The 22,675-nt window shown below is 38.2% G+C and overlaps 1 protein-coding gene across 1 annotated transcript in view; it reads right to left on the reverse strand.

Moving 5' to 3' along the window:
* The window catches only part of SRBD1 (S1 RNA binding domain 1), a 230,725-nt gene that overhangs the window by 4,569 nt on the left and 203,481 nt on the right, over positions 1 to 22,675 (reverse strand).

Below are 22,675 nucleotides of genomic sequence, written 5' to 3' on the forward strand. Positions count from 1 at the left end.
TAACTTTAGGTTTTTGTGCTATTTTCCAATGAAGCACCTGCTCAGAATCAGCACCAAAAATGTCTTACAGTACGATGTTCATTAGAGTTTAGTGTCATATATATTTTCTAAATAAGGATACCTATATTTGCTTCATGTTTCCCAAAATTTCAGTTGGGAAAACTTATTTGAATTTAAATTATCTATTAGGCAAACAATAAATTGATGCTATCAAAATCTGGCAAAACATCCAACAAGCACTGCCAGCTTTTGACAAATAAATCACTCTAGCCATATGCCAGATCATTGCTCTTTACTTCTGTGTACCCATGATGACAGTGCTACCTGTGCAAGCATACGCTCAACCTAATAATTCTCAAATTCCATCAACAGTCAAGCCTCACATGGACTAAATAATATCAAGTACATTAAGCATTCAGAGTCAACAGAAAAAATATGAGGGGATTATCAAAAAGAAAAAGTAACTTTCTTCCAAAATGGAAGCATTGCAAACAAGACCTCAATTGTATAATCTTAAGATGAATATTACTTTATATTCTTTACATATTATATAGCTGCAATATTTATAAAATAAAAACATTTGTCTTTCTCAATTTCCTTTGCTATGTTTACCATTTCCCTTGCTTGTACAGCTACCTCTCAATTACTTAGCTTTGGAGTTCAGTAATAAGTTAATTAAGAAAAAAACAATTATAGGGTTAAGCTGAATTTCCCTTCAATCTCATCTGAATATTAGGCTGTAGCTTACTTTCTTGATATTCCTTGGCTGGGTATTTTTGTACATCAAGTTCCATTCCCTATGATTAATGGCTCTTAAAAAATGTCAACACAGTAATCAGACAGATAGTGATACTAATGCCCTCAAATCCTGTCCTCTAATGATGTCTCTGGAATACAAACAGGGGAAAAGGAAACGGAGGCTTGTCTATGATCAGAATCGGGAGGTATCCCATTTGTCAGGTTGCTGCATGATCACAAAAGGAACACTTGTGATTTTCAGTCTTTTCTTACATTGTTGTGTTCAACTAGAAAAGGCCTCTTCAGTGATAATCCGGTAGTGATAATCTGTTATCTGGTGGAGAAAGCTCTCTCAACTCTCATTTAGCCAGGGGCATCTCTTTGGGTTAGAACAAAGAGGTTCCTCCTACCTTTCCAAAGCTGTATTTTTAGTCAGAAACAGATTCACCAAAATCCAACTTATGTTCTTGAATATATTTTGGTTAAGGGTTTAATGAAAGACCAAGGAGTTGTTGCTTGGGCTCCCTTTTTTTTAAATGAGCTTCCATCCCAACTGATGGCCAGTGAGATACACACTTTATCTCTGTGTGTCCATGGCTTCCCTGGCCCACAGAGAGGCAGCGGTATCAGTGCTGATGGATGAGCAGTAGCACATAAGGGCCCTAGTGACAGGGAACAGCTGCTAAAGCTCTGACTGATGGGGCAGATGACACATGACAACCTCTGCCCAAAGCCAACGACTTTCTAAATAAAACAGGCCCTGCTGAGCAGACTTCCCTGGTATTTACCCTCTTGGCTTGACTGGTCTGCAACTGGCTATTTAGCAGAACATCTTTCAAATCCCCAAGATTCTGGCTTACAATCAACTGATAAAATGCCAAAAAAAAGTATATTCATGAGTTGAAAATCTATAATAACCTTGAATAGCATTTTATAACTAATAAAAGTAACTAAAAGGCAGAAACTTCCCAAAGTAATGTACAAGTCTTGGTCTCAATAACAAAAACACTGGCTCAGGAGGCTACTTGGAGTCTTAAGGTTGTGTGTGTGTGTGTGTTTGTGTTTGTGTGTGTGTGTGTGTGTGTGTGTGTAACTAACTGCTCCTAAAGTAACTTCCATATAAAGAATTCTGTTTATAGTGGTTACAGATGTACAAAGAATATTGGTTTGTTTAACCTGGGTGCATATTTCATATATTATTTTCATCCTCACACACACAAGCCTGAGGGCAATGGTAACTGAAATCTAAAAAATCACCAAATTGTGCTCCTAGCTAATGCTTCAGTATTGATCAACCCCATTTTTAAATGACTATGAAACAAAGTCAGATGCTATTTTATTTTGAAAACTTTCTTAAAGTTACAACAGGGTTGCAGAAAAAGGAAAACAGGAAACAAAAGGGGAGAGGGACTATAAAATGTACTGGGAAAAGCTTGAGTTTGACCTCTCCATTATTGGATTTCAAATATATTCAACTGTAAATGATAGGAAACAATGTTTCTTGCTCAGTAGCCACTCAATAAACATGTGTTCTTTAAATAACGTAAGAATAATTTATTCTACATTATTCTCAATTTTTACTCTAGAATCGAGTGTGATAAGTAATGTCCAATACACAGTTTCATTTTACAATTGAGTATAATAAGAAATACACAATACAAAGTACTTTCTGGCTCAAAAGTACCATATAAAAACACACTGTACTTTATGTGAACATAAGAATGTATGTGAACATGTTCTGAAAAATATGTTCTGAAAAAACAGTGCTTGATAGATGTTCTCATTTAATCCTGAAAGGTAGGTATCACATCATACAGAAAGGGAAAATTGAGGTTTAGGGAGGTTAAATAACTTGCCCAAGGCCACACAGCTCTTTTCACCAACTGGAGTTTCATGCTATACATATCAGAGTGTGTCTGTTTATAACCGCAGTTACATCAAAATTAAAGTGCTATATTTGGTTAAGATATAAAACAATACTTTGGGTAACATTTCACCAACACAATTTAATGGCAGATTAGTTTTAAACATTAGACAGTTAACACTGATAAATCCCACAGAGAAATTATTATATATATGCGTTTAAGTAGACAATTCTCTCAAAAGTCCATGCGTTATTAAAATCATAGTCTCATTTTCTCCACTGTCTCTGGAAGGCTTTCAGTTTGCTAAGAACTGCTGTCTGACCTGCTGTTTTTATTTAATATGTAATTTCATCCATCTTACTTAAAGTAAGAAAGTAGCATAAATGCAACAAATAAGCACATCATGTTCTTTCAGCACACATCTGCACAAAGTTAAAATACAGACCTTGCAGCAGAAAGACTGCTTGTTTTTCAAACAGAATGCTATATAACCTAAAATCGCTGATATTTTTAACAGAAACTTGTTACAAATGCTAGTTTTCCCCCTCAAAAAATAAGAAAAGTCTTTGTAATATTTTTCCTGAAGAATAAGAAATTCTCAAGATTCATAAGACTTCAGATATAGCCATTCAGTTTTATGTAATCATTTCCAGCATGGAGAAAAAAATTTAGGAGCCCAGGACTCATTACACTAAAGCAACATGATACCCCACAGAGCACAGAAGAACCGTGGTGATCCAACTCCATCACTTTAAAAACAACTTAATATTAACATGTGCTTTGTGGGCTAAACACACCGGATTTAAGACTCTGCAAAGAACCATGTTGCAAGGGCAAAGTACTTCTAGTTGTCTATCCACTCAGGACACTTTTAAAAGAGACTTTTATACTTTATTTTTATCCATTAGTTTTTACTGTCTTAAAGTAATCACATCAATAAACCAATAAATGCAAGAGCACAGTCATTTTAGAAAAAGTAGTTACAGATAAAGCAGGTCATTATTTGCAATACAGGCAGACGGCATTCAATGATTTAAAAGAGAGCTTACACTCTAAGAGCTAACCTGGCCTTCTTAACTGATTATAGAGGAAGAGGTGGGACACAAAAGTTCGGCAGTAATTTGTTATACCGAAAACCACAGATTCTATATATATTTAAAAATTTACTGCTTTTAATAATAAAGACTAAATATAATTCCAACGTGCCTAAGGAGGGAAACCTGCTACCCCTTTACACTACCTACCAGGAGCTGAAATTCACCCAGGTGAGCGTGTAGCAGCACCCTTTAGTTTCACTTAAAGGAGTGTGGCTTTACCACATCTGCTGTTTCAGCAGTCAAATCAAAGGGGTGGCAGTGTGAACTGCACTTTCATCAACATCAAAGAATCTTTTCCAATTTCTAACCTCTTTGTTAAACCGAGAAACTGAACTGGGCCAGAATCCTTAAAAATCTTTGCTGGTGCAAAATCCACAAGTAATAGTAAATTCAAGTAGAGTGCATTTACAGAGAGGCCCACAGAACAACCAACCGACTGTGCTTAATTAGAAGCTAGTAGGTACCCAGTGAAGGTGATACTGAAATGGCTTTTGCTAGCATATCATCAGCCATGGAAAGTTAGAGCAAGTAATTTTTCATAAGAACATAATAGCTTTTGATAACTTATATACTACAGATAAACTTTTAAAAAATGTAACCCTTTCAGAAAGGGTTAACAAGGTTGTTCTGAAAGCCTTTATAGACTTTGATCTGAAAGTATAGTTTTAAATGGTATGCAGCTATCTGGGTGGCAGGGGGGCACTTTCAGTGTCATTGCTTGGAAACATTTGGAGTGTCTTTGGAGCACCTCCTGCATCTAAACACACTCTTGGATCTATGAGCAGCAGAAAAAAACAAGAAGAACCAAAAAGGAGAAGCTGCCATAGATTAAAGAATGCAGTTTGTCTTCCAAAAGACTTGGTTTATAAGCATCAGACTTTACCTGCTTCTAACTTTGAAGAACTTAGTAAATGTTTCCTCCTTTTTCAAAAGTCTGTTACATTGATACGTGCACAGAAACTGGATACTCGATGCACTTTGCATTAATTGTATGTAGAACAAACATATTCTTAGAAAGCTGTTTTATTTTATTTTAGCAATTTAGTACAGGGAATTGACTTTGTAAAAAAAAAAAAAAGCCAGTTAAAATGTGATATCCTCTAAAAGTGTGAGATTTAGGACGATCTTCTCTTTAGAAATAATTGAAGAAGACATTGCTTATACAGTTACATCAAAAAAATATCTAAGATCAGTGAAATAATAACCAATGCCACAAAGAATAAGCAGCATCGATTTGTATGTAGCTTTTCCTATTTCAGAACCACTTACTAGGTATGACATATTATGATATAATTAAAGATATAATTTAAAAAAACAAATGTGTGTGTATGTGTGTGTATATATACACACACACACATCCAAATGAGTGAGTATATAAAAATGGGAAAGCGTCATGTATTGAAATATTGTGATTACTGCTCTAAAGATTTCTAAAATCTTATCTTGGAAATAAATTTACAAGTGACAAAGGAAAATCAGTTTTATTACACTTGTTAAAACAATAATCCCCATTTAAAAAACACAGAAAAACCCCAAACAACCCAATTACTCAGTGTGATCATCCTCTTTCCACTGAGTCTGGGTTGTTTTAAACATGCTCATACTTATACACACAGACACACACAACACCCTCAAATGATAAAGATTTGCTAAAATCAAGGCTCTTCAAAGGAATGTGACAAAATGCTAAAGTGAATTAAAAATAATTTAGAAAAGTGTTCAGCTTTCTTCAATAAGTATTTATTTACTGGGGAAGAAGACTCTATGAAAGATGGTAACAGAGCTTTTGCCTTGAATGAACTTATTCTAATTTAAGTACTGACAGTCTATTGGAATAATCTTCCACTTATATCTGCTGTTTTAGAGGTAGGATTTTATATGCAGACAAATAGATATTTTGAAAGTGCTCAATAAAGATTTAAAGTTCATTTAATTCTCTCAACAATTTATTGTGGATATAAATTTGCAGATAAGGAAATCTAAACTCAGGTAGATTAAGTGACCTGCCCAAAGTCACATAGCTGAGACCACAAGGTTGTAGCTAAGGTAAAAGTCATATATCACATCTTCATTAGCATTGCTTACCTCTTAACTCTGGCAGATTTTCAATGTAGACAGAAGATTTAGATCCCAGATAAAATCTGGCACCCAGGACCACTGCCTGGGAGCAATTTATTATTATTTCTTAAACCAAATTCAAAAGGAAAAAGTTTGGCTCTTTTTGAGTTACCGAATAAGAGTTATACAAAATTAAGTTAGTGGTTTCAAAGGCTGCGGACTCTCTACAGCTCAAAAACACTGTGTTCAGAATTCATGTAATTTAATTTACTGTCTGTAAAGCCATAACGTGGATTAGTGCCTGTGAATATTTGAAAGAGGAGGGCAAATAAAAAAGTAGTATTCAAAAACATACAGGCTAGTGATAGCAGAGCTAAAATTAAACAGCTCTGGCACTACTAGGTGATAAAGCCCATGTACTGTAATAAAGAACTTTCTTCCTTGGGAAATAGCCTTTTTATTATGAATTCTATCCTGTCAAGGAATCCTCCTTTTAAGAAATTTGAAAATGCATTTCCATATATCTCCCCAGTTGTCCTCTGAATGCACAGAGCCATTTTTATTCCATTTAAAGAGTGGGCAATTGAGGTCAAAGGGATTTGCTTATGGTCACACAGAGAGTCAGAAGACAGGCTAAGATTAAAATCCATAGCTAGAGTGGGGACAGGAAGGGGAGAAGGGAGATAATGGGAGACTAAATCAATACCCTACTGAGTTTCAGGCTCCAGACTGAGTGATCTAAACCTGAAGAAGAGAAGGAGAAGGGCAAATACTTTGGAGTCTGGAAGAGACTGAAGCAAGCACAACTTTATGGCTGGTCGGCAACTCCCTCTCACTTCTGTTCCACTGGGTACTACAAGGCTACTCCAGATACTCAGGTGAGAAACCAGTGTTTTCTTCAATTCCAGGACCCAGTGTTAACATTAATGAACAATGTTAAATTATATTATAATTTAATTATATCTGGCTTACGTGGTAAAACATTTTTTTCCCCTGGGAAACTAACAGCTGTAAATCAATCCCCCCCTCCTCTTCTTTTATGAGTCAGCTTGACAGCCCCTTCTCAATCACGACAAAAATAACAACAATGACTATAGCAATAACAATAGTTTACTCTGTCCCAGGTGCTAAGAATTCTATGTACATTAATTCATGCAATCCCATGAGATAGGTACTATTATTATCCTCATTTAACAGATAAGGAAATGAGGTAGAGGGAGGCTGAATAACTTTCCCAGATCAAATAGGCATGCTCTGAACCCTCCGCAGTCTGGCACTGTACTGCCTATACAGTGAGCTGTGGGAAGTTAGGTACCATCTCAGATTCTTAAACCTCCTATTTACCTCTACTAGCCTTGCCCAAAACTTCATGCAGTGTGTGTTAGAACAGTGTGTAAGACATCAGATATGACAATCAGTTCCTAAGTATCCCACATCCTGGTCATCTGATTCTCAAATGGGTAGAATCTCTTTCATCATTTTTTTCTTTTGTGAAAGCACTTTCAAAAATATGATGAATGTTACTTCCTGGGAATTATAGTAAGCTGTTTGGGTTTTTAACTATAGTATTAACAAGAAAAAAACAAACACCAAAAATCACTTTTAGTAATCTGTCCTTTTATCATCTTTAGGTTTAGTCTCTCTTTTATGATGCTATGTCTCTTTATGAAAAGGCAATCTAATATTGTCTAATCATAGTTCCATAGAAGAAGTTAATGTGCAGTAACTAACTGATACACATCCTAAGGCATCACTTATCAAAAGCCAGAAAAGATTCTGCCTTAATTTTCATGTCCGAATGCTGCCAACTCTTGTGAGGCAAGTCCAGAAAAATTTAAGATCTTTCAAATTTGCAAGTAACTTTTTAGGTCTGTTTATCAAATCTTCATTTATTTTACAGCATTTGTAGCTGGGTTTCTTTTCAGGAAAGTTTCCCACAGAGAAACATGTTTTTATCATTGTAGAAGTTAGTTGGCACGTGAATGCAGAATAAAGCTGCAGTGAATTTTAGATGTGGGAGGTGTGCTAGACATACTCATTAGACTGACTTACCCCTCCGAAAAATTACAAAGCACCACAAGTCATGGGCCTTCTGAGTTGCTCACAGTCAAAACTATGAATACCAATGCTCTACTTCTGCCATTTTGTTTTGTTTTTTTAAAACAAAAACAACCTCAACTCCCTGTATTACAGCTGCTTATTAGCTAGAAGGCTTCTCTTCTTGCTGGGCAGAAAGCTAAACTTGGGAAGAATGTGATAAAACCTCTGAAAGCAACGCTGAAAAAAAAGAGTTCAGAGGTGCTCAATCCTTGAACAGGAATGGGAAAGAAACAGAGATTGAGATCTGCTCAGTCATTAAAGGTCTTCAGTATGGGCCACCAGTCACTGTCTGGTTTGACTATGTTAGCTCCATGGCAGAGAGCAAGGCAGGACCTCCGAAGGGACTCTCCACCCCCTTGGCCCCCAATTGCTTTTAGCCCAGAAGCACCAGTTGGGATCCATGTATTCATTTATCTAAACACAGAATCCTTGTTGGGTTAATTCTATTTTTGTGGGTTTTCTCCCCACCAGCTTCATTGAGATGTAACTGACACATAACATTGTATAAGTTTAAGGTGTACAACCTGTTGATCTGATACACTTAACAACTGCAAAATGACTACCACCACAGCATTAGCTTAATACCCCCATCGGGTCACATAATTACCATTTCTTTTTTGGGGGGTGAAACATTTAAGATCTACTCTCTTAGCAACTTTCAAGTATATAATAGAATATTATTAACTATAATCACCATGCTGTACATTAGATCTCTAGAACTTATCCATCTTATAATTGGAAGTTTGTACTGTTTGAGCAACTTCTGGTCTTAAAAACCAGACACAAGTTTTTTCCGTAAATTAAGAATAAACAGTGCTTGGCTTTTGTACAGAAGAGCTCCTGTCTCCAGGAAAATATTTTGTGAGGTTATATGATTACTCCTGTTCCAGACCTGAATTTTAAGTTAATGGTTATTTACTCTCTGAAAACATACTTTTCCACATTGATCTAAGGGTCAGAAATAGGTATATCCTCAGTAATAAAGGAAATATCACATTACTATTAGAATAGTGCAGATACTGATACAAATCATCCCTCGAAAGACAACTTACCTAGTCCATCATTTTGGTGCTGCATGTCATATTCCTGCTACACAGGCTGTTAACCACTTCTAGAAACTAACCTTTTAAAACTTTTCCCTGATGGCCAAAATAGAAATAACAATTAAATACTAGCTAAAGCTTTATCAAAATGAGTGCCGAGTAAAAATTTAACATTAAATTTCCTGGCATTTCTCAAGTTAAATCAAGAACATAACAACTTTCAAGCTTAACTATCTGGAGCGAATCAGCTTCTTAATGCAGCAGATTCTTTGGGAGGGTGCCAGGTCTCACTGGGACACGTACCAATCAGCATAATCTGCGGCACAAAGCACTGCCTCCTGGTACCTCGCTCAAGCAAAAGGGGAAATCGGACACTTGCCTTTGGCTCTCTTGATCTACCAGAATGGCAGGACAAAACCGGAAGAGGCGTGGGGGGTGGCACCCCCCCCCCCACAGGCTGCTGGCGATTTCACTCAGGGCCCGCAGAGCCAGCGTGATGAAATCACTCACACGTGGAGACACTGTGGCAATTTCTGGAGGACGGTAGAAAATGGGAAATAATCCTCTGTCATGGTCTGTCTCTGTTTTCTAGTCTGTAAAATCTAGGAAAGCCCAGGCTCTGGACACAATACTCTGTGGAGGCTTGGGATTTAATTTGGGGAGGTCCTAAAATCCCTTCAATCCACAAAAGATTCTCAAAGAAGCACTTACTCAACACAATGGCAGAAAGGATGATCGAGAGGTTCTCAGTTTTGCTTACACAACTGCATTGACCTCAGCCAGTTTAGACTACATAAAAAATTTTTTTTAATTGGAATAAAGCTAGATACTTCATTTTGCTCTATTAAAACTGTCAATTCCTGGGCTTCCCTGGTGCCGCAGTGGTTAAGAATCCACCTGCCAACGCAGGGGACACGGGTCTGGAAAGATCCCACATGCCGCAGAGCAACAAAGCCCGTGTGCCACAACTACTGAGTCTGGGCTCTAGAGCCCGCGAGCCACAACTAATGAGCCCGCATGCCACAACTACTGAAGCCTGTGCGCCTAGAGCCCATGCTCTGCAACAAGAGAAGCCACCGCAATGAGAAGCCCGCACACCACAACGAAGAGTAGCCCCACTCGCCGCAAATAGAGAAAGCCCGCATGCAGCAACAAAGACCCGACGCAGCCAAAAATAAATAAAATTTAAAAAATAAATAAATTTATAATAAATAAAAACAAAATTGTCAGTCGCTAAGTAGTTCTGTTTCCTCAGTCTTCTCCTATGTAGTCATCTTTCATTCTTTATTTCTATCATTTATTCTTTCATTAAACAAATAATGTCATATCAGTCTGTGTCCTAAAGCCATGAGACTAGAAGACATCACTGGGGAGTGGTGATCAAAGTTTAGTTCTTTAACTTCTCTCTTCCCCCATTGCCCTCCTTTACAACGAGTTTCCACTTCATCCTCCAGTGTCTCTGGCATTCACATAATTTTTGTCATTCATATCCACAATTACTGTCTTTCATACCCTTCATTCAATCTGTCAGCAAATCATATTGACTCTTCTTTAAAAATATACCTAGCATCTGATAACTTCTTACCAACTCTTTTATCATTTTAGTCTCAGTCATCAACATCTTTCCCCTGGATTATTGCACTTAGTCTAACTTGTCTCCCTGTTTCTACCACCACTCCTTATAGTCCCCCTAATACAGCAAACAACAGGATCCTTTTAACATGTAAGTCAGAGCATGTCACTCTTCAGCATAAAACCTTGCTGTGGCTCCTGATTCTGGCTCAGAATTAAGGCCAAGTCCCTATAATAGCCTCCCAATGCCCTTTTCACCTGATCTCCTATTTTTCTCTCCCTTGCTCACTCTGCATTAGCCTCACTGGCTTCCTTGCTATTCCTTGATCATGCCAGGCCTGCTCCCACATTAGGGCCTTTACACTGTCTGGTCCCTCTTCCTGGAACACTCTTCTCCCAGATATCTGCACAGCTAACTCCTTTACTTCCATCAAGACTTTGCTCAAATGTCACCTTGCCAATTAGGTCTACCCTGACCACCCTGCTTAAATTGGCAAGCCCTTATCCATAACCCTGGTAACCCTGATCCCCATTACTCTGCTCTCTTTTTCCCACTGATCTTATCACCTTTATCAACTATACAATTTATTTATTATGCTGGTTGTATACTATCTGTCTCCTTGAGAGCCGGGATCTTTGAATGTACTCCAAGATTGCAGAACAGTACCTGGAATACAGCAGGTACTCACTCAGAAGGTATATGTTTAATGAATGAACGAATGAACAATCTGTTAACTCCAGCCTTGATTAATGGAAAGACAGTAGTGCCATTAACTATTCATCATGGGATAAGAGAGGAAGACCAAGCCTTTTTGTTTGTCTCTCTTGTTTTTTTTTTTTTTTTTTTTTTTTTTGTGGTACGCGGGCCTCTCACTGTCGTGGCCTCTCCCGTTGCAGAGCACAGGCTCCGGATGCGCAGGCTCAGCGGCCGTGGCTCACGGGCCCAGCAACTCCACGGCATGTGGGATCTTCCCAGACCGGGGCACGAACCTGTGTCCCCTGCATCGGCGGGTGGACTCTCAACCACTGCGCCACCAGGGAAGCCCTGCCTTGTTTTTATATGGGGCCGGTGAGGAGGATTAGTGGGAGGAAAAGAGGGAGTTATAAAGGGAGGGAGAAAGGAGGATACAAGTTTTAGTTTTAGATATATTGAATTGGAGCTGCTAAGATATTCATGAGAAAATCTCTCACAGGTAAATGGAAAAGGAGAGCTAGAGCTTAGAAGAAAGGCCTGGACTAGAGATATTGAAATATAGGATTGGAATTAGCAGTGGAGGCGTGAGAGATAAAGATAGTCATGTGAGTGGATGCAGTCATTCAGGGGAAAATATAGAATAAAAGAAGAAGGTGACTAAGGTAAAAACTTGAAGAATATCTACATTTAGAGGGCCAGAGAAAGAAGTCAGAGAAGACAGAATGTGAAAACAGTCATGGAAGAAGATCAGTAAGTTGCTGGTGTCAAATGTTGCAGAATGGGTGAATGGTTTAAGGACAGAAAGAGGCCACTGATTTTGACAATCAGGAGGTCATTAGTTGAGAGAGTAATTCCAGAAGAGTGGTAAGGATAGAAGCCAATCTATAAAGGCTGGGAGAAAGCAAACCGTAAAAATTAGAGGCAGATAATTCTGAGAAGTCTGGCAATGAGAAAAAGGAGCACTGAGAGAGAAGTTCTAGGAGGAAGTAAGATAAAAAGTGGTTGCTGCTTTTAGCTTTTAGGAAGTGAAGAATGGGAGACCAGAGCAACAATATGCCCAGGGGGGGAAACAAAAGGGATAAATTACGGAGACATTAAAGATACAAGAGACAGTCATAACATTTTACAAAGTTAAAAGACCGTATTCACTTGGCTGTCACTCTAACACTACCCCACACCAACTTTTAGAGGTGAGGCAACTATGACTCAGAGAGACCAAGAGAATGCCAAGGTCAAGTGTCCTTAGCGACAACCAGTGAGACGTGAGAATGGGAAGAGAAGCAGAATCAAGTGATGGAAGGGTAGCCTGGGGAAGTGTGGGACAGAATGAGTAAAGATATGGAGACAATTATAAGGAAGGTAGCTCTCAGTTTTTTCAGTGACGTGGAATGTAAAGTAATCAACTAAATGTGAGAAGATCCTGAAACAAGTAAGAGATTGAGAACAGAAAGGGTTCAAAGGACTATTGAAAAAAAAACTACCTGTAGCAATAGTAGGTTTCTTAATCCCACGTTCCCCTTATATCTTCTATAATACGGAGTTTCTTACTGTTTTTAAATGGACGTTTACTAAAAACCTCAAATTATCCCTTTCTCTTACTTAAAAACACCCTCTGGCAGAGGTGAGTGCAATTCTAGGATGAGTATGCTACACCTGCTCTTCACCCTCGTCTTTTAAAATGAGAAGATACCAAATGTGGTCACTATCAACCTGCTTATTTTGAAATGTACATGTCTCATTCTAAAAAGCATAATGAAAGGAATTCTTTTCAGTGCAATACTCAGGAAACACCATGCCTGCAGCAGAACAGCATAAAATTCTACATACTCTATGTGAAGAATCCATTTCTTACAGATCCCTTAATAAAATAAATAGGCAAAGTTTCCTTTATTGGAGGAGGTAATGTTTTCTCCAGAAGAAAGAGAGAGTCTAATTTCAGCCATGTGATGATAGAGAATAACAGTCAAAGCTAGCATATTACAGATATTCGGGTTTTTTTTTTTCCTTTAGAAGCACACAAAACACAAGCCTTGTTACATTTCTGTGCTGAACACAGACTGTCTTTAAGGGTATGATTCCCTTAAATCTGAAAGACTATTACTATTACATTTAAATCTGGCTCCAAACTAGCTTTTTAATTGTGAGCTCAGGCTTTGGAGTGTCATAGATCTGGTTCAAATCTTGGTTCCACCAGCTGACTTATCTTAGGCATTCTACTTCACCCATCTGAGACTTTGTATACCTAAAGAAGTGGGAATACTAATAGTACTAATCTCGTTAAGATTGCTGTGGGGTTTAAACAAAATGATGCTTCTAAAGTGCCTGGTAATGAGGAAATACTCAATGAATGTTTGTTTTTATTGGACTATTAACTAATCCTCAAATCTGACCTGAGCTATATTTTTTGGTCTCCAACCCTTTAAACATCTTTTTTCCTCTTTCTACTGGCTGAAAGACCTAGCCCAAATGTCACCTCCTGCAAGAAACCTTATAAGAAACTCCCATCTGGAAATGAGATCTTTCTCCTGTGAACAACTTTGTGCTTTGCAAAGGACCCTTACTAATTATTGACCTTTACTATGGTTATTTGTGAATAAGTTTCATCCTCCCTATTTTGGTAGGCTCCTTAGGACCATAAATCACCTCTATTCATTTTTATATTCTTCAGGCCCCACCACAGTGCTTTGTACATTTGAAGTGATGAATGAAATCATCAGCAATAAAATTCACAGAGTAAAAAATGAAACCATAAAGAACATGAAAAAGAATATGGGGAACACTGAATTGATCTTAGAAATCAGGTATCTTAAGAGAAGATCAATTTGCATAAAAGCATGAAAAAGAATAGTAGGTTTACTTCATAAAAATTAAACATTCATATGTCAAAAACATAATAGCATTATAAGCAGATATAAAATTAAATAAACTTGAAAAAAATTCAGCCCATACAACACTTTAATATTTAATAGAGAATCCCTACATGTAAATAAAACTTTTAAGTAATATAAATAATAAAAGTAGTCCAAAAAAAGAGTAGACTTTTTAAAACCACTAAATGACTAACTTAGGTTACAAAATACCATGATCTCAGTTTTCTAAAATATGAATGTGAGAGAGAATATCATAAATACAAAAGTAAAAAGACTTGATGGCTTCACATTTTGTTGTATTTCTGGGAGTGACATCATGGTAGGGTAGCATTAAAGCTATTTATGTTCCTACTGCTTTTCTAATATAACTAAAAATGAAATTTACTGCAATGGAACTTAACTTTTACAGAACTGAAGTCAAACCAGTGATGACCTAATCACATCCATAATGGGCTTTTCTTCCCTGGGAAGACACTCTTTTAACACTATATGAAAGTTTGAACTACCTGTATGTTGGGTGATGTCTTTACTAAGTATACTTGAAAGCCAGAAAAGGCCATCGCAGTTCCAAAGTGGATAACGGGGATGGTAAGCAAAATGAGATAAATTACCAGTTTGTCTCCAGATTTTAAAGGTCAGGAGTTCAACTTCATGTAGAGAAATTTTCCATGAAAAAGTCCTCAAGTACCCTGCTTGTGAGAGACAAGCGTACTCCCAAAGGAAGCATAGCGAAGGGTGCAGTCACTGGTAGGGCTCCACATGCAGAAACTAGCCCATGTGAAAACTGGTAGAGAAATCCTGTCTGACAGGAGAAACTCAAGATTTCTCAGGCTTGAACACTGCTGGTGGCATTGCAAATCAGTATGTTACTTGGCAATGTATATTAAGAGCCACATAAACTTTCAAACCCTTTGGCAGAGTAATTCCACTTCTAGGAACCCATCATAAGGAACCCCTACTAGTACTACTATTACTAAACTGCAGTTCCATCACTTGATGGAATATTATTTAGTCTTTTAAAAAGGGATATGCAGAAACAAACAATTTGTGCTTATATTAGAAAGCAAATAGAAAAACTTATAAACCACATTAGAACTACATCATAGAAACAAACAAAAATTAAAAAAAGACACTGGCTTTGCACAGAGCAAAATGCTAATTTAGTGCCCATGGAGATGTCAATTGTTGCAAGAAGTCTATAAATCCATGTGTACATATGCCTCTTCTCAAACAACAAACACTAAAAATACAATTACTATAATATGAGACCACAATTTTATTTAATATTAAAAAAATGAGAACCACGTGCTAGGATTAAGAATGGGACAAGGATGCCCATTCTCACCACTCTTATTCAACATAGTACTGAAAGTCCTGGCCGTTGTAACAGGCAAGAAAAAGAAATAAAAAGCATGAAGATTAAAAAGAAGTAGTAAAGCTTTCATCTATTTGCTGATAACATAATTGTTTATATAGGGAAATTTAAAGAATCTACAAGCACATACTAAGAACTAGTAAGTGAATTTAGCAAGGCCACGGGATACAAGGTTACTATAAAAAAATCAAATGTTTTTACATATTAGCAGCAAACAATTAGCAACAAGTTAAAAAATATTCCATTTACAATAGTGCTGAAAAGAATAAAGTACATTTAATAAAACATATGCAAGACCTCTACACTAGAAACTAAAAAACATTGCTGAGAGAAATGACAGAAGATCTAAATAAATGGAAAGAAAATAAGTTCATGATGAAAAGACTCAAGAAATATTATGAGAACATCAACTGTTCCTAAATTCACCTAGACTCAATGCAATCCCAATCATAATCCCACCAGGTTTTGTTTTTTTTAATGTAAATTGACAAGCTCATTCTAAAATTTATAGGAAAATCAAATCATCTAGACTATTCAGAGCAATATTAAAAAAACAAAGTTGAAGGACTGACACTACCTGACTTAGAAACTTAGCATAAAACTACAGTAATAAAGATACTGTGGTATTGACAAACAGATCAGTGAAACAGAATAGAGAGCCAGAAATAGACCCACACTTACACAGTCATCTGACTTTCAACAAAGGTACAAAACAATGGGTAAAGAAAAGTTGTGTTGTTGCTATTGTTTTTCAAACTGGTGCTGGAATAACTAAATGTTCATAATGAAGAAAGAAAATGAACCTTGACCCCTACTTCAAATCATACACAAAATGTAACTGCAGATATATCACTGACTTAAATGTGAAAGTTAAAACCATCAAGCTTGGGCTTCCCTGGTGGCACAGTAGTTAGGAATCTGCCTGCCAGTGCAGAGGACACTGGTTCGAGCCCTGGTCCGGGAAGATCCCACATGCCACGGAGCAGCTGGGCCCGGGTACCACAACTACTGAGCCTGTGCTCTAGAGCCCTCGAGCCACAACTACTGAAGACCACATGCCTGGAGCCCGAGCTCCACAGTAGGAGAAGCCACCGCAATGAGAAGCCTGTGCGCCACAACTGGAGGCCCGTGCACAGCAACAAAGACCCAATGCAGCCAAAAATAAATAAATAAAAAAAATAAAATAAAAATAAAATAAAAAACTTCTGCACATCAAAAGACGTTAATCAGAAAATAAAGATGTAAGCCACAAACTGGGACAAAATATTTGTGGAACATATATTTGACAAAGGACTAATATGCAGAATATGTTTTTAGGGGGCAGAGTCAAGATGATGGTGTGAAAAGACGCTGAGTTAGCATCTTCTCCCCACTAGGGCACCTGGCAGCCACTGGTGAGGGACCCTTACACCCAAGGAGATGGAAGGAACCCCCAAGTGAACCGGTAGGATGTGGGGGACAGAGTGGGGAGGAGAAGTGGAGGCCAGACAGGATCAGCGCCCCTGAGGCCAGGGAGATCAGGAGAAGTAAGCAGGAGGGACCCTCTGGAGGAGCAGGAGAGGAGCTGAGGGTGACTGCCCAATCCACTCGGGCCCGGGGAGCCTGCTGAGCTCCCAGGCTGGTCCCCTGTCCTCCAAGGCACCCCCACCTCCCTGGCCGCATTGGTCTTGGGGGCATACAAAGGAGGCCAAGGGGAGTTCAGGAGAGGCAGGCAGGAGGGACCCTCCAGGAGGAGTGGGAGAGGAGCAGAGGGTGTTTGCCCCACCCACTAGGGCCCTGGTAGCCTGCGGAGCTCCCAGGCTGGTCCCCTGCCCTCCAAGGCCCCCCCGCCGCCAACCCCTGGCTGCATTGGTACTGGGGGCATAGGAAGGACATCAACAGGAGAACAGGAGAGGCAGGTGGGAGGGGCCCTCAGGGACTGGAGGAGCAGGAGAGGAGAGGAGGAGCAGGAATGCCCTGCCCACTCGAGACCAGGAAGCCTGGTGGGCTCCCAGGTGAGGTCCCCCGCCCTCTGAGACCAGGGGTGGGGGGACACGCCTGGGCCCCTTCTGCTCCTTGAGCCTAAGCCCCACCCCCCACAGCCCCCAGGGCCTTTTCCAGCCCTGTGGGCCCTAAGCATAGGCCCCACCCACCACCCAAACCTTGCCCTTGCTTAGGCCCTGCCCTCCACAACCATGGCCTTTCCCCTTGCCTTTTTTTTTTTTCTCTTTTCCCTCCTTTTTTTACTATTGTGGTACTGTTGTACCTTCTGGTTGTTGATTCACCTATATTTTTATTTTTATATTCTTTCTAACATATCTGTTAGTTTCCTAGTCTAATTTTATTTTTCACTTTGTTATTGTTCTCTCTCTCTCTCTCTCTTTTTTTTTTTTTGCCACTGCATGCTGCTTGCAGGATCTTGGTTCACGAGCCAGGGGTCGGGCCAAAGCTCCTGCAGTGGGAGGTCTGTGTTGGAACCACTGGACTAACAGAGAACCTCAGATCCCAGGGAATATTAACTGGAGTGAGGTCAAACAGAGGTCCTCATCTCAGCACCAAGACCCAGCTCTACCCAACAGCCACCAAATTCCAGTGTTGGAAGCCTCAGGCCAAATAACCACTAAGATAGGGACACAATCCCACTCAAAAAAAAAAAAAAAAAAAGAGACAGCAAAAAAAATATGTCACAGATGAAGGAGCAAGGTAAAAACCTGTAAGACCAAATAAATGAAGAGGAAATAGGCAATCTACCTGAAAAAGAATTCAGAGAGTAAAGATGATCCAGAATCTTGGAAACAGAATGGAAGCATAGATTGAGAAAATACAAAAAATGTTTAACAAAGATCTAAAGAACAAACCAACAGAGATGAACAACACAATAACTGAAATCAAAAATACACTAGAAGGTATCAATAACAGAATAACTGAGGCAGAAGAATGAATAAGTGAGCTGGAAGACAAAATGGTGGAAATAACTGCCAAGGAGCAGAATAAAGAAAAAAGATGAAAAGAATTGAAGACAATCTGAGAGACCTCTGGGACAATGCTAAACGTACCACATTTGAATTATGGGGGTCCCAGAAGAAGAAGAGAAAAAGAAAGGGTCTGAGAAAATATTTGAAGAGATTACAGTTGCAAACTTCCCTAACATGGGAAAGAAAACAGTCACTCAAGTCCAGGAAGCACAGAGAGTCCCATACAGGATAAACTCTAGGAAAAACAAACCAAGACACATATTAATCAAACTAATAAAAATTAAATTCAAGGGAAAAACAAAAAATAACATACAAAGGAGTCCCCATAAGGTTATCAGCCGATTTTTCAGCAGAAACTCTGCAGGCCAGAAGGGAGTTGCAGGATATACATAAAGTGTTGAAAGAGAAAAATCTACAACCAAGATTGCTCTATCCAGCAAGGATCTCATTCAGATGCAAGGGAGATATCAAAAGCTTTTCAAACAAGGAAAAGCTAAGAGAATTCAGCACCACCAAATCAGCCTTACAACAAATGCTAAAGAAACATGTCTAGGCGGGAAACGCAAGAGAAGAAAAAGACCCACAAAAACAAACACGAAACAATTAAGAAAATGGTAATAGGAACATACATATCAATAATAACCTTGAATGTAAATGGATTAAATGCCCCAACCAAAAGACAGAGACTGGCTGAACAGATACAAAAACAAGACCCATATATATGCTGCCTACAAAAGACTCACTTCAGACCTAGGGACACATACAGACTGAAAGTGAGGGGATGGAAAATGATATTCCATGCAAATGGAAATCAAAAGAAAGCTGGAGTAGCAACACTCATATCAGACAAAATAAACTTAAAAATAAAGACTGTTACAAGAGACAAGGAGGGATCCTACATAATGATCAAAGGATCAATCCAAGAAGAAGATATAACAATTATAAATGTTTATGCACCCAACACAGGAGCACCTCAATACATAAGGCAAATGTTAACAACCATGAAAGGAGAAATTGACAGTAACACAGTAATAGTAGGGAACTTTTAACATGCCACTTACACCAATGGACAGATCATCCAAACAGAAAATAAATAAGGAAACACAAGCTTTAAATGACACAATAGACCAGATAGATTTAATTGATATTTATAAAACGTTCCACCGAAAAGTGGCAGAATACCCTTTCTTCTCAAGTGCACATGGAACATTCTCCAGGATAGATCACATCTTGGGTCACAAATCAAGCCTTGGAAAATTTAAGAAAACTGAATTCTTATCAAGCATATTTTCTGACCACAACGCTATGAGACTGGAAATCAATTACAGGAAGAAAATTTGTATAAAACACAAATACATGGAGGCTAAGCATGTGCTACTAAATAACCAAGAGATCCCTGAAGAAATCAAAGAAGAAATAAAAAAATACCTAGAAACAAATGACAACAAAAACACAATGACCCAAAACCTATGGGATGCAGCAAAAGCAGTTCTAACAGTGAACTTTATAGCAATTCAATCTCACCTCAAGAAACAAGAAAAATCACAAATAAACAATCTAACCCAACACTGAAAACAACTAGAGAAAGAAGAACAAAGAAAACCCAAAGTAAGTAGAAGGAAAGTAACCATAAATATCAGAGCAGAAATAAATGAAATAGAAATGAAGAAAACAATAGCAAAGAACAATAAAACTACAAGCTGGTTCTTTGAGAAGATAAACAAAATTGACAGACCCTTAGCCAGATCCATCAAGAAAAAAAGGGAGAGGATGCAAATCAATAAAATTAGAAATGAAAAAGGAGAAATCACAACTGACACTGCAGCAACACAAAGGATTATAAGAGACTACTACAAACAACTATATACCAATAAAATGGACAACCAATAAGAAATGGACAAATTCTTGGAAAGGTACAATTTTCCAAGATTGAACCAGGAAGCATTAGAAAATATAAACAGACCTATCACAAGTAATGAAATTGAAACCATAATTAAAAATCTTCCAACAAACAAAAGTCCAGGACCAGATGGCTTCACAGGTGAATTCTATCAAACATTTAGAGAAGAGCTAACATCGATCCTTCTCAAACTCTTCCAAAAAATTGCAGAGGGAGAAACACTCCCAAACTCATTCTATGAAGCCACCATCACCCTGATACCCAAACCAGAAAAAGATATCACAAAAAAAGAAAATTATAGGGGAGGGGCTTCCCTGGTGGCACAGTGGATAAGAATCTGCCTGTGAATGCAGGGGATGCAGGTTCGAGCCCTGGTCCGGGAAGATCCCACACGCCACGGAATGGCTAGGCCTGTGAGCCATGGCCGCTGAGCCTGTGCGTCCGGAGCCTGTGCTCCGCAATGGGAGAGGCCACAACAGTGAGAGGCCCGTGTACCGCAAAAAGAAAAGAAAATTATAGACCAATATCACTGATGAACATAGATGCACAAATCCTGAACAAAATACTAGCAAACAGAATCCAACAACACATTAAAAGAATCATATATACCATGATCAACTGGGATTTACCCCAGGTATGCAAGGATTCTTCAAGATATGCAAATCAATCAATGTGATACACCACATTAACAAATTAAGTAATAAAAACCGTATGATCATCTCAAAAGATGCAGAAAAAGCTTCTGACAAAATTCAACACTCATTTACAATAAAAACTCTCCAGAAAATGGGCATAGAGGGAACCTACCTCAACATAATAAAGGCCATATATGAGAAAGCCACAGCAAGCATCATACTCAATGGTGAAAAACTGAAAGCATTTCCACAAAGATCAGGAACAAGACAAGGATGACCACTCTTGCCACTCTTATTCAACATAGTTTTGGAAGTCCTAGCCACGGCAATCAGAGAAGAAAAAGAAATAAAAGGAATACAAATGGGAAAAGAAGCAAAACTGTCACTGTTTGCAGATGACATGATACTATACATAGAAAATCTTAAAGATGCCACAAGAAAACTACTAGAACTAAACAATGAATTTGGTAAGGCTGTAGGATACAAAATTAATGCACAGAAATCTGTGGCTTTCCTATACACCAACAATGAAAAATCAGAAAGAGACATTAAGGAAACAATCCCATTTACCATTGCAACAAAAAGAATATCTAGGAAAAAACTTGCCTGTGGAGGTGAAGACTTGTACTCAGAAAACTATAAAACACTGATGAATGAAATCAAAGATAACATAAACAGATGGAGAAATATACTATGTTCTAGATTGGAAGAATCAATATTGTGAAAATGATTATACTACCCAAAGCAATCTACAGATTCAATGCAATCCCTATCAAACTACCAATGGTACTCTTCACAGAATTGGAACAAAAAATTTTACAATTCATATGGAAACACAAAAGACCCTGAATAACCAAAGAAATCTTGAGAAAGAAAAACGGAGTTGGAAAAATCAGGCTCCCCAACTTCAAACTATACCACAAAGCTACAGTAATCAAGACAGTATGGTACTGGCACAAAAATAGAAATATAGACCAATGGACAGGATAGAAATCCCAGAGATAAACCCATGCACATATGGTCACCTAATTTATGACAAAGGAGGCAAGAATGTACAATGGAGAAAAGACAGCTTCTTCAATACATGGTGCTAGGAAAACTGGATAGCTACATGTAAAGAATGAAATTAGAACACTTCTTAACACCATACACAAAAATAAACTCCAAATGGATTAAAGACCTAAATGTAAGACCAGACACTGTAAAACTCTTAGAGGAAAACACAGGAAATATACTCTCTGACATAAACCACAGCAAGATCTTTTTTGACCCACCTCCTAGAGTTACAGAAATAAATACAAAAATAAACAAATGGGACTTAATTAAACTTAAAAGCTTTTGCACAGCAAGGGAAACCATAAACAAGACAAAAAGACAACTCTCAGAATGGGAGAAAATATTTGCAAATGAAACAACAGACAAAGGATTAATCTCCAAAATATACAAACAGCTCATGAAGCTCGATATCAAAAAAACAAACAATCCAATTAAAAATGGGCAGAAGACCTAAATAGACATTTCACCAAGGAAGACATACAGATGGCCAAGAGGCACATGAAAACATGAGTCAACATCACTAATTATTAGAGAAATGCAAATCAAAACTAGAATGAGGTATCACCTCATGCCAGTCAGAATGGCTATGATCAAGAAATCAAGAAACGATAAATGTTGGAAAGGGTGTGGTGAAAAGGGAACCCTCCTGCACTGTTAGTGGGAATGTAAGTTGATACAACCACTATGGAAAACAGTATGGAGGTTCCTTAAAAAACTA

The sequence above is a fragment of the Phocoena sinus genome, chromosome 13 (assembly GCF_008692025.1).
Source record: "Phocoena sinus isolate mPhoSin1 chromosome 13, mPhoSin1.pri, whole genome shotgun sequence".
Lineage (NCBI taxonomy): Eukaryota > Metazoa > Chordata > Mammalia > Artiodactyla > Phocoenidae > Phocoena > Phocoena sinus.